This window comes from Pteronotus mesoamericanus, unplaced genomic scaffold (assembly GCF_021234165.1).
Source record: "Pteronotus mesoamericanus isolate MK-2021 breed Mesoamerican mustached bat unplaced genomic scaffold, CSHL_Meso_final scaffold_31, whole genome shotgun sequence".
NCBI classification, from domain to species: Eukaryota; Metazoa; Chordata; class Mammalia; order Chiroptera; family Mormoopidae; genus Pteronotus; species Pteronotus mesoamericanus.
Window position 1 is genome coordinate 15,830,456 of NW_026555312.1, and position 14,037 is coordinate 15,844,492.

A 14,037-nucleotide genomic window follows, 5' to 3' on the forward strand; every position below is an offset into this window, starting at 1 on the left:
CCTGGTTATAGGACTTAGTCCCAAGCATATCACTTTCCCAAGAAAACTCACAGGTGTAAAAACCTCTAAAAAGGGACAAAAGAAAGATGTAAGTCCTTTTGGTGTGAAGCAAAGTAGAAATATATTACAAAATAAACAAATGAACACAGCAGTCAAAGCTTGGGGCTCAGTCCACTGAGTGGTGATGACTTCGGATGCCTGAGCCTCCCCCCACCCGCAGGAAGGAGGCTGTTGACAGAGGGTGCACTCTTGCTTGGAGGATTGGCAAGGACTTTACATACGGAGCCTTCTAAAAATGAAATTCTAAAGTAATTTGCACTTAGGGCTTTAAAAAACAGTGCCCTCAGTGGAATAAGTTCCATAATAGCTGCTGCCAGTCCCTCTGGGAGGGAGTCAGGGCTTATGCTTTGGTGCCCCACTGCCTCGTGGGTTTGGGGTAGAGTAAGTGTGGGGCCAGGGCAGGGAGGGTTCTGATGGAAAAGGGACAGTTACGTAACTTCTCTGAGTGGTGACTTCTTCGTCTCTAAAATGAGGATGATAATACTCACTGGCCAAGGTTGGTCCAAGGCTAAGTGAGATGGCATCTACTAGGCACCCAGTAAGAGCCCGGCACCAGATTACGCATTTTACATGCATGAATTTCCTTTCTCTGGCTTTTAGGACAAGCAGCCAGCGCCTGGGCTTTCTGAAAGAGACAACGGCAATGATGAACTTTAAGCCCATCACCAGGGCCCAGCCGCCCAGAGCCACCTGATCTCAGCTTGGGTGGCCTGTGTGGAAGATGCTGTTATCAGCTTACAGCTGGAGGAGAAGCACATGCTTTGTGGTGTGATGCAGCCTTGGCCAATCAATTCCAGGCCCCGCCAGCCAAGAATAAACCCTGAGGGCACCATGGGCTCTAATTTAGCAAGGAAGGCCGCAGAGGCCCACTGAACCTGGGATCTCTTCCTCGGGGCAGCATTGTGAGAATCCACTCACGCTGCCGGGCGAAGCCTCCCATTTGGAGTGGTACTTTACTAATCACCACAACCACCTCCACTCTCAGTCATTAAAGCACCTGAATCACTGATCATCATTGTAAGGGGCTCATCAAATCTCCAAAACAAAATCCAACTCATTCTTTCCTCCTGTTGTTCTCTCCGTGGGCGCGTGTAAGGACTCGTCATGTATCATCACGGGGGCCAAGGTGGACAGAAGGCAAATCGCTAGCTGACCCATACCCTGCAGAAGCTGCGAGTCAGAGCAGGAAGCTGGACGCCAGACCTCACCTCATGCTGTCACTCGCCAGCTCCCCATGTGGACGACAGCTGCAGGTGGAACAAATCGTGTGCGCAGCGGGGGGCGGGGGGGGGGGGGGGGGGGGAGTGTACCAGAGGGTGACAAAAAAGTGGAGAAAAGTGGCTGCAGTTGTCTTTTTGGAAACAGAAGAGGAGGGAGCCTTGGAACATGATTTTTCAAGGGTACAGGACATCTATCCTGATCCAGGGCTTGCTGGTTTGGGCCATGTTAGAGTGTGGGCTGAATCATAAGGAGGCTGTTCTTAGCCTGGTGGTTTATTACTTTCATATAGTCATCCTAGCAGTTGTCTTATCAACCTGTTTAGGCTCCCTGTTTGCTTTTGAACAGCCCAACTGTAGTTGTCTCTCATCACCCCTATGTTTGCTATTCTTTTCACTGTGCTAATTGTTGTTATAACTGTAACTACTATGTTCAATTTACAAAGAACAGTTAATCGTTCATGTGGAAATGTATCCGACCACCCTTTCGTGTTTTATCCAACCCGTTATTCAGGATTCTGTGATCTCATGTCATGCTTCTGGGTACTGTAAACACAAAGACTTTGTAGAGGAAAATTAACAAAAAGAGGGAAAATTATAGACCTGTGTGTTCTTTTTTTTTTAAACACATAATGTGGAAGTTTTTTAAAAAACATTTTTATGTAGTGAATCTTCTAGGCAAGGAAATATATTTTTATTAGTTTCTGTGCCATTGATGCATTAAATACTTACACAGATCTGATAAAATTAGAAATATAGCAATATTTCCTTTAATTCATCCAACAAATTTTATTAGCATCTACTATGTGCCATTCGCTGTTCTGAGCACCAGGACAAAAGAGTGAATGAAATGAATCCCTGCTCTCTTGGCGATGACAATCTAGCGAAAGGAGACAGAGGATGAGCAATCATATGATGTCAGGTAGCAATACATGCAAAGAAAAAATAATAATAAAACAGGGTAAAAAGGGGCAGAGACAATGTAGATGCTGTTTTAAATAAGAAGGTCAGGGAAAGCCTCTTAGGTAAAGCAGAAGAATTAGTAATGTGGATTTCTGGAATCAGAGTGTTCCTAGAGGAGAGAAGAGCCAGTGCAAAGGCTCTGAGACAGCAGAGGTTTGGCAGGTGAGAGGAGGAGGCAGCAGACCGACGTGGCTGCAGTGGAATTGGGGGGGAGGTCAGCAGCGGGGGAGGAGGGCAGAAAGGCCGGCGGAGGACACCACAGAAAAAGCTTCGGTTCTCCCTAGAGGGTTCTGTGCAGTTTCTGAGGAGGACATGATATCCTCTCAAGTTTTAGAGGGCCCACACTGGCTGCTGTGTGGAGAATAGACAAAGAGGTCAGCGTGGACCACTGCAATAACTCATGATTCTTAACTAGGCAAGAACTCATGAATCCTTAACTATGTAACATATATTTGATGTTTGGCATATATTTTTCCTTGACTCACATAAATAAACTGAGGGGTTTTTTTCTTCCTCCTTGGTGAAAATAAAGTTTCATATTCTGTAGCTAACCATATAATTTGGACTTTCTTAAATGAAACATAATGTTGACTAGAATCATGTTACTGATATATTCCTTCCATTTCATTCACCCTGACTTGAAGAAAGAAATACAAGATTCTTTTCTTTTTTTCCTGCCTAAAAGTTCTCCTAATAGTCAGTCTTAAATTTCTGAGAGATTGGCATAAAACCAGACAAGGCATTGAGAACTCTACTTTATTAAATGTTCTTTTCTTTTTGTAAAAGTGTGCTTAATCATTTCTGAACTGTTCATGTCAGACTTTTAGAATTTATCCTTAAAAAGAAATGTTTGTGATGATAACGTTCAGGGATTGAATCATATTCTGAATTACAGTATCTGAAAATTTTCAGCTTTATAAAGATTGTTACTGAATTTCCACTTTAAAGTTGGTAAAAACTGAAGATAGCCAAAATGGCATTGCTATACATCGTACTATTTGTTTATAACATTCAGTGTCCCTCCCTATGGACCAGCTTCTGCAGAGCAATTATACTTCCCTTCCTGCTAACATGGGGCTTGACCATTTGACTTGTTGTGGCCAATGAAATAGGCATGAAAGTGGCCAGTGCTACTCTTGCCAGAATCTTTGAAAGCTAACGCATGTTCTCGCCCTTGTGCTTTGCCTCTGCCATGAAGCTGGCACGACCCAGATGGGGCTGCTCCTTTAGCCTAAGTTCTGGAACAAAAATAACACAGAGCAGCGTCCAGGTGACCTGCAAACTGCGACCTGAGGGAGAAAAAGACCTTGCTTTTTTTTTTGCTAAGACATTGAGAGTTGGGGGTTGTTGGTTACTGCAGTGCAACTAAACCTAAGCTGGCAAAGGTAGATACCTATGTATTACTTTTTTTTTTTTTTTTTTTTTTTTTTGCCTCAACTAAGGGAAGCCTGAGAGTAAGATCTGTTGCTCTCTTACAAATCAGGATAGCCAGATTTGGACTAGTGTAAAAGGACCTGGAGAAAACTTTAGTGGCATTTTGAAGACTTCTTATTTGCAAGTGGTCTCTCTATTCTCTCCAGCTTAGTTACACTTTTCGGATTTTCTAATCCAGATAATCTCCAGCATGAAATTTCATCTGTGACTTTCCCCTTCGATATCTCAACCTGGAGCTAGGGATACAGAATATCTCCCTGTCTCCTGAAGACAGTAAGCTCAGTTTTTAATAAAGACCTGTTGGCACAAGAAGGTGGTGAGGAGAGACTTCTGAAATGCTGCGCCCTTCCCCAGACTGGATGGTGTTGGGGGATGGACTGGTCCCTATTACTCCTCCTAGCCTCCCAGATCCTCGGTTGAGTATTGATGAGGACTATTGACAGCTTATCATTCCAGGGAGTGTCCTGAAGTTATACAGAGATCTTCCTAAATGTGAGCATGTGTCAGGTCACTTGTAATTCCCCAGCGTAAAGGTCCTCCCTGGTTTACCAATGCACTTGCAACAAAAATCTGAGATGATCGGCAGGGAACAGCCCCTGTCTGGCTCTCTTACCCGCTGCCTGACTCCCTCCCCCTCTGTTCTGTCTTCTCCATTCATACTGCTCTGCATTCAATTTCCCGAACACATCAAAATATTTCCTATGTTACAGACTGCGATTACTGTTTCTTCCTCCTAGAACAATCCTGATTCTTAACCTATTTTATTTCCCGAAGTATAAAACACCCTTCCTGAACAATCGGAGCTCCTGAGAAACAGCGACACACGAAGCATGTGCTCAGACACAGTCCACGTGCCGGGAGCTCTCAGAGCGCCAGCCGAGCCTCTCCACCCCGGCTCGGGCTTCCCCGGCTCCCTGCGCCTGCAGATGCCTGCACGCTTGCCCTTTGAAGGGTGCCCTTGAGAATCACCTCATGAACCAGAGGTGTGAACTCTAATCAAAGTTAATAATACACCTTGTTGTTTTCCAACTTTTCTGTCCCTTCCCCATTCAATTTTCCTGTACATTGCTATTTAATACTGTCTATGTAGCCAAAGTGAGAGATTTGCAATCAGAAGGCAAGTCTTTTTAGATGCTGAGTAGAGATGGTAACTTCCTTTAAGTGGCTGGGACGATCACCAGTGTAATTTTTCTTGCACTTCAGGTCTGCCCTGAAGTGTAGCTATTTTAAGCCATGCGTATGATTGCTGTCATTCTTTGTTCCCTAAAACCTACACAGATCCTACTGTAAGTATCTTGGTTCCCTTTATTTCTGCAGAGGTGCCTCACTCCAAGGGGGAAAAAAGATCAATTATTTTATTTCTCTCATTTTATTTTCTAGATGCCTGGGCACCTTGCTTAGAGCAATCTAAAGAGGAAAGAGTGTTGTTGCAAGACCATCAGCCCCAATCCCTTCACGTGGCTTTAGAGTGAAGAAAGAGGTCCTTCCATGGGAGGAGTTCTTTTGGAAAGGACTGAAGATAAATCTTTTTCCCCACAACATTCTTGTTCCACAGCCCGTAACGCTTCCCTCTACGGTCTGCAATAGTATGCTACATGGAGCAATACACATATGAGCACACACACACCTGCACGTGTGCCAGCCAAAGCAGGTGGAAGGGTTTCTCCTGTGAGTTGGCAGCAAAGCTCATTAGAGCTAAATATAGTGACAATGTCTACAAAGGACTAAGCGAATACTTCATCCCCACTTATTATCCAAAACGTGGAATGTTTTGTATTTTAAAAAAATTTTGCTATCAGCAGCATTATCTCTAATTTATGTACTCTGAATCTTACCATTCATTACAAGCAATACAAATATATTACTACTACTCTTACTAGTAACAAAATATAGTATTTCGACTGCTTATTTAGTGTCAGATACTAAAACATTCACATGAATTCTATGCTTTAATTTTTAAATTAAATATTTAAAATTAATTTAAAATTGCCCATGAAATAGATATGATTGTTATTGTGTTGCTGTTGTTGCTATTGTTATTATCATTTTCCAGATCATAAAACTAAGGCTTAGCGATATTAAATGACTTCTGCCTGGGTCTCACAGCTAGGAAGGAGTGGAGCTGGGTTCAAATCCCAGTCACTTGACATCAGGACCCAAATTCTTAAGTAGAAATTGTGTTTTCTCACTGTGGAAGCTCTGTGAGAGAGTAGGAAGCAAGAGAGCCAAAAATTCACCATTTAAATAGAGCTAAAAGCAGTAACCACTTTGCCTAATAAACCCAATTCTATCTAGCAGCCTCTCCCTCTCATTACAATATAGACTGGGGCAATTTCCCAAAATTCCTTTCTCATTTCTTGGTTACACTGTAGCCACATTACATCACTGGAACCCCGATCCATAGAAACAATCTTTAAGTGGCTCAGTTCTATAATGAAATCCTTTGGGTAAGCCACTAAAACTCATTGGCTGGCATCCAAGAAGGAAACTTCTTATACTGAATTCCACTCTAACTTTAAATAATATTTTAGTAAGGACCCAGTATATTTATAGTACATGTAAATATCCCCCTTTCCACTTACAAAAGTGATGGAAATTCTGGATGAGATACTGCCACCAAGACAGACCATCTTCCGCATACCAGTACTTGGGAACCACAGAAATGCCACTCTCTGTTCCAAAGAACAAAATGTGAACTGGCCCCTCTGAAAAGATCTCATGAAATACTCACTTAGAAAGGGGTAGTCATGGCTTAGTCTCTAAATACACAAAGACTAGGGTTGAAATAATTTACATTTGAGAGCCACATAACAGGGGGCATAGAATTCAGCTGTAAATATTAGAAAAGCAGACAAATGTTTTTTCATAGGAGTGCAAGATGACAGCTAGGCACGAGATCATCCCTAACATGGTCAGACACCTGTGTGATCAGCTGCAAAAATCACAGCAGGCATGGGGCTCCGGGCAGCCTCCTGGAAAATGTGACAAATAGTCCAGTAGCCCACCCTGGAACATGTCTGTGTACAGCGTGATGTGATGCTGCATAGTACGTGCATTAATTATTTTCGAGGACTGGCAATAACTCTTAGGATTTCTGGAGCAGAATTTCCAGAGCAGCACTCCAGACTCTGTAGGGAGAGGCATGGGCGGGAAGGGGAAGCTGGGACTTTCTCACATTGGGCTGTAGGCGCCCCTCCAGCAACCACCTTCCATTTCTTTAGCCATATTTAAATAGTGTCCAAGCCTGGGCTAAAAATGGAAAACAAAATAATTCAGCCACTTCCTTGAATGGGCCCCCAAACATGTACTCATCACTACAGTGCTCCAGGTACAACAGAATTTCATCACGTTCGCCTCATGCAATCTTTTTTATCTTCCTTAGAGGAATCTTCTACTTACCCCCAATAAGCCTATCTCTTGGTTGCTCCTTCTATACCACATGTCCATTCCTACCTTCTGGGCACTGGGATATTTTGTCCCTGCCTCAGATGCTATTAGCTCTGACCCCAAGGCTCACGCCCTAGCCCTTCATCAGATTCTATCAGAGCCTGAAGTTGGCTTGGCCCAGATGAGTGCTTGGTTGTCTGTCCTCTTAATCATACTCACCCCTTTCCACCCTGGCGAGTAAAAGTTAGGCTGTCTGAAGAAACTGTAATTAGGAAGAGAAAGCTTCGTTATCGTGTGGATGCTCACCTCTGAAGACTGGTGAGCCGAAGTTGAATGCGAGGGAGGTCCATGAGGCAACAGTAAGTGTTTGAATCTCTGGGTAGAGCCTGGAACATGGGTCCCCACTTCTGGACCATTCTGGGTGCTGGCAGGGTGGCACAGAAAAGTGGGAGAGTAGGGAAAGTGGGGACTCATCAGAGGCTGCTCTAAATCAATTAAAGGGTGACCAGTGGGAAAAGGATTGTTTTATACCTTCTAGAATGTTGTGTGTCCAGGGACTGCCTGTCAGCAAGATGATTTTATTGCTTCCTATGTGGCCTTTTAGACATGGAGAGAAGATAACAGCTGAGTTCAGAAGACACTCAGCTGCTCCTGCCGTTCTCCAACCTCGTCTCATGCTTTCCCAGTGCTTGTTATCAGTACTGCACACAACTGCCCTTAAATAAACTTTGGTTTAGTGTGTGTGTGCCTTATGGGGGTACCTATTTTCTTCCCAGTGAATTTCTTAGTTTCTTGAAGGCAGGGCTTGTGTGCTTGGAACTTAAGCATCTGCTAAATTTATATAATTATATAATCTCTAATAAGATGTGTTTCTTCATCTGTTATTATATCATATAAAAACAGCAGGGTGAATTTTTCATCATCTTTGCAGAGTGTTTTTTCTCTGAAAATTACACAGATTTATTATCTCATAGTTGTGGAGGTCAGAAGCACAAACTGATCCTCACTGAGCTAAAACCAAGGTGCCAGCAGGGCTTCTCTCCATCCGGAGCCTCTCGGGAGAATGTGTTTCCTTGCCTTTTGCAACTGCTCGAAGCTGCCCCATTTTCCTTAGCTCAAAGCCCCTTCTTCCATCTTCGAAGCCAGCAACATAGCATCCTCAAATCCCTTTCAAATTTGACTCTCACTTATAAGGATGCCTGTAATATATTGGACACATCAGGGTAGTCCAGGATAATCTATCCTTCTCAAGACCTTTAACTTAATCACATCCACAAAGTTCCTTTGCCATATTCACAGGTTCCAGGGATTAGGGTGGATGTCTAAGCACGACCGTTACTCTGCCTACCACAGGTGGGAAGCTGTCACCATCCCCAGGCGTGAAGCGGCAGGACAGAGAATGGTTTCCCAAACCCAAAATGAGGAATGGCTGTGGGGAAGTCTAAGCTGGAGCTCAGGGGTAGTGGTGGTAATAAACACCAGACCTCAGTCCCACCCTGTGCTGCAGATGTTTTTGAAACATTTTGACTTAAAGTAGAAGCTACACAACACACATACAAACTTGACTTTAGGAGTTCTGGATGGAGAGTCAGTCCTCCTGAAAGGAGAGGCATTTTAACACAGTGGAGAAAGCAGACTTCCTGATTCAGATCCCTGGGTTATCATATACTGGCTAGGTGACCTTGAGCAAATTACTTCAGCCTTCTACGTCCCCATCTGTAAAATAGGGATGATGATAAAAACATCTGGCTCATGGTGTGGCTGTGAGAATTCAATGAATTTGTATTTGTGGAACACTTAGCATGGCTAATAGTGAGCATTACTGTCATTCTTCTTTAGCGAGATTGCAGATGGATGGCAGTGAGCAGCCTCTCCATGTTGCAGACAGAGAAAACAAAAAATGGTTTCAAAATAGAAGCTATAAGGTCAAACACTCTGAACCACAGATTTTCCAAAGACTTCTTTCTCATATTGGGCAACTCTATGTAGACTTCTTACAGAGTGCAGAGCTAGTGGGTTTTGCACCTTGAACATGTATATTGGGAAAGACTAGCTGTTGCTCAAAACATCCTTGTCAAATGGGAGCAACAGCTCTGTGGTGGATTTAAAATATGTTCACAAAGTTTCTGATGTTCCACCCTTCAAGAGATGAAGACTTCTCCTCCCCTCGAATGTTGGCTGGACTTACGGACTCACTCCTAATGAACAGAACAAAGGAGAAGTGATGGTGGGCAACTTTGGAGACCAAATCCTAAAAGGCACTGCAGTGTCCTCTTTGTTATGGATTACCCACTAGGGGGAAGTAATGCCTCATCAGGACACTCAAGCAGTCCCCGGAGAGGCCCACATCCTGAGGAACCGCGGCCTCCTGCCAATGGCCATGTGAGTGCACCATCCTGAAAGCAGGTCTTCCAGCCCCAGTCAAACCTTCAGATGAAGGCAGCCCCTGTTGGCATTCTGCCCACAGCTTCATGAGACCCAGACCACCTTGAGAAGCCACACCCAGATCCCTGACTCTCAGAAATTGAGTTAATAAATATTTGTTGTATTAAATCATTAAGTTTAGGGGTAATTTGTTATGCAGCAATGGAAAACCAATGGGAGCTCTTTTGTTGATAAGATATCAAACAATCAGTCTGATTCTTTTACCATTATTATCTTGAAACTTACTTCAACATCATGCATACATGACTGCTTGTACACAGTAGTCAGTGAACCTGAATCCTCTGAGGTTTGTGAAGGTATTTGCAATGGCTGCATGTATATGTCCAGTGAGCTGAAGGGACCTCTAGGGAGTTTCCTTCGCACAGTGCTTTTTCAGATACATAAGACATGCCACAGGATGATACTGGCGTAGTTTGTCGTGTTGCTATGTGCGGTCGGCAGACCCTTTGCCATCTTTGAGGGTCCTACCAAAGACTTAAAAGAATTTTCCTAATTCATTTTGAAATCAATCCCTAATTTAACAGAACCTCACTATTGTTCTCTAGCAATGTCTCACATGCAAACGCACACAAACTTACAAAGAACTGAAGCTCATTTGTTCATTAATTACTAATAAATGGCTCATTCATAATGGATGTGCCAGGCATAACCTGTGCCCTCAGGAAGCTACAACATAATCACTATAACATAGGTATGTCTGAACTGTAGTGGAGCAGCATTACAAGACTCCTGGAAAACAGTAGAGAGGCTGCATGGGCTTTAAAGAAGAACAAGTGTTTGCACCGAGACTCCATTCTAACTTTTAAAAAGGATTTTGTAGCAGCTGCAGGACCCCTACCCTTGCCCTGAGTGGAAAACCAGAGGAAAAAAAGCATAATGTTTCTGATCTGCAGTATTATACAATGCCTAGTGGAGTATTCAAGTTCAACAAAAGTGCCAAATAATAACAACCATAATCCAGGACGTCAACATTAGCCCTGAACACCCCCTTGATTCCTATGAAAGGTTGCAGTCAAGTGCTCAGTGCCGGGCAGGGTCGCGGCACATGTTTCTTTTTCTTGGCAGGCTTTGTTCCAGGTCAGTCTGAAAGGTACACAATGCCGCCTGAGCTCAGAGGCCAGCAGAACTCACATAACAGGTGGAATTATATATCAGTAAGAGACTTACAGAGTGTTTATTCACTTGCCAGATTTATTTATCAGGTATGGGATTGAAAGGATTTCCCCACAGGATATGTAGAGATTAGTGTGCAGTGAAAATGCTTTTTCAACAAACGCTTCCACTAATCAGGTCTTGGTTTTCGTATTCTAGCGGAATGTGCTTGTTGCCCTTCGCTGGCATTTCTGGCAGGAACAAACGTACACGCTGACAAACAAAGCAAGTTGAAATGTGGGCATCTATCTATCACTCTGAAGAGCAGCTGTCACTCGCTACAAGCCCCCAGGCATATTTTAATATTATGTTGGATTAGTATGTTTACGATGCAACAATTCTAGGTCTGAGCCTAAAACACCTGAATAAGAAGGAAACATTTCTTTCACCCACTGCTTTGTTTACCTGAAACCAATCATTTGATGATTCCCAGAAGCTTCTCAAGCCCATGCTGGGTCTAAGGAATGCGTTCATTAAGAATCAGCCACATCTAAGCTGAAAGATGCAGCTGAACCTTCACAGGTTTCTTGAAGGGCAAGTCGAGAAAAAGGACGAGGCCGCTCCAGCAAGCTCCTTACACAACTCTCTCTTTCACTGCATCTATACTGAGGCCAAAGTAACCAGATGAAGAGTGAAAATGTCACCCCATCATCTGGCCTGGCTGATGCTAAACATCTGGATGTTACATAATAAGCCATTGGGGTTGTTTTTCTTGCTTTCCTTTGTTCTCTTTTAAAGAATAATCCTAACAGTTAAATCTGTGTTTTTTAAATTCTAAGTTTCATATATTTTTTCCATAAGCTCTTTATGTAGACTGGTCTCAATTATTCTTTTCCATTAAAAATTGTATAGTAAAGCTCAGAGATGAAATCACTAAAATAAAGCTAATAACCACAAAGGTAATCTCTGATCCTTCCTCAGAGTCCTCAGATTTCCATTCATTGTGGGTAAATCGCCTTATCACAGTACGGAAAATACCAACGTGCTAATTAATGGCCATAGGACCAACGACCTACCCTTTGAAGAACACTTGCTTCTGCGCAATGACTGAGTTTTACACAAAGGGGAATGATAACAACTCAAGGAATTTCCTTTTGTTTAGCTCTTTAGAATTATTCCAAGAACCGTGAGATAGGACAGTAGACCAGAGAGCACTCTCAGGCTGCAGCTGACCATAAGGCTGCCAAGTTCTTGTTCAAACACGCCCACAGCCAGGAGTGAACAGTGAATATCCTGGTTCTTACTCTGTCTTACTCTCCCTTGTTGACCCTGCTCTAGGCCTCCGTTCATGTTTCAGGAAATGGTGTGTCTTTCTCCACTCACTTGAGTCTATTTTCACCTCCCTGGCTACTATCTTCTCTGCCTCTTGGTTACTCCTCTACCTCACTTACTGCCACTCATTCACCCCTAAAGAAACAAGCATATGAGTAAAGCAGTGACCCACCATGTCTCAGGCACTCGCAAAAACTTTTTCTTTTTCAGGAAGTCATCATATCATCTTCAGAATATTACAGAAAATTTGAGGCTCAAGAAGATTAAGTAACTTGTTTGCTAAATGGACAAGTTGGAATTTGAACTCAGGTCTGTCAGTGGAGATGGTAGCGTAAGATGATGGTAAAGGTGTCGGCTTTTGAAGTCAGCAGACCTGGGTGCAAATTTGAACTCTGCCACTTAATTGTGTAACAATGAAGTAATTATTAAATTTCTCTAAGCCTCACTTTCCTTATCTGGAAAATGGAGGTCATAACAAAAAGTGTAGCCATAGGATTTTGTGATAGTGATAAAATGAACATAAAGTACTTGGTACAGTGACTAGCATGCTATAAGCTTTCAATAATTATTAGTCATCATTATTAGAATCCATTAGATTTGCTACATGTCACTCCATTGCACACTTTCCACAAGAACGCTCTGCCCTTTGCTGTAATGCTTTAAACAAAAATACCCTAAGTTATTCTACATAAAGTAGCAAATAACAAAAACTCAATGAAGACTTGCTTAAACCCTAGGGATTCTGATTATTTTGTCAGTAAGAAGTAAGAAAGTAGATGGTCCTAAGGTAAGCTTGGCAACTTAATGATGCCATCAAGGAATCAGGCTTGGCGATTATTCCTCATGATTACAATATGACTGCCACAGCTCCAGACATCGTATCCTTGTGACAGAAGGGAAGAGGACAAAAAGAACTTTCTCTTCATGTTTCTTTCTCTTATCAGGAAGAAAAATCTTTTTTAGATGCTTCCAGCAAACTTTGCCTTACATTTTTGTCAAAAGTCATTATGTCTACCCCTAATCCTGGCAAAGAAAAATGGGAGTGCCATGGTTGCCTAAAAACTTTTTCTGTTAAGGGCCAGGTAGTAAATAACTTAGTCTTTGCCAGCCAGAAGCTCTCTGCCACAACTACTCAGCTCTGCCACTGTACCATGAAAGCAGCTGTAGATAAGAGGTAAACGAATGAGTGTCCATGTTCCAATTAAATTTTATCTACCAAAAGAGTCAGCAGCTGGATTTGACCAATCGCTGCCTTAGAGCAATCATGATTCAACAGTGTCACTGAGTGCATGGCAGCCCAGACTACAGCTGGGCCCCATGAGCACGGAAGAAAGGGGCATGGCTGTGGGGCAGGGTATGCCCCAGGGCAGTGGTCTCACAACACCCCCAGCAAAGAGGAGAGATTCAAAGCTGTGAAGAGCAGATCGGGAACCGGCAGGATCCTGGGAACTACACTTATATAAAGATGCAAAAGGAACACACCACTCAAGGGCTGCCCAGTGCGAATACTAGTGGTTCAAACCGCTTTGGAAGAGCCCAAGGATTCCCCAGAGGTGCCTGGGATATGTGTCTGAGGGATCATGTTGAGGGAGCCAGTCCCCAGCACCCTCTCCCACAACTTTAGCCAGAAATCTTTTACTTTTATCTGCTCTACGTAGTGTGTTTCTGTTTAGGGGTCCTACTTAGGGAAGAGCAGAGAAAATTCTCTAATGATTGAAAAAAAATTAGAATGACTGGCCTAGAAGATAAAGATTAAATCTGCCCATAAGACATCCCTTTCTAATTATATCTCCCATGATTCCACTAGATAAACTCTGTCCCTATGAGGCACTCTTTTCAAATAGGCCAAGTATTTCTCATGTACCTTTTCTCCAGCCTTGCACCAGGCTCATCTGCATGGCCATGACTCCCCTCTTAAGTCCACTCAAATGGAAAGTTTCTCCAACATACAAGGTTTTTGTCAGTTTAACATATCTATTTTATATTTACTATGTGCAAGTCACCAAGTCACGTACTTCGTGTGAAAGGAAATATAAAGAAGTAAACGATACAGTCTCTTTCCTCCCATTTCATAATCTAGTTGTATCAAAAGAATATAAATGAGAGT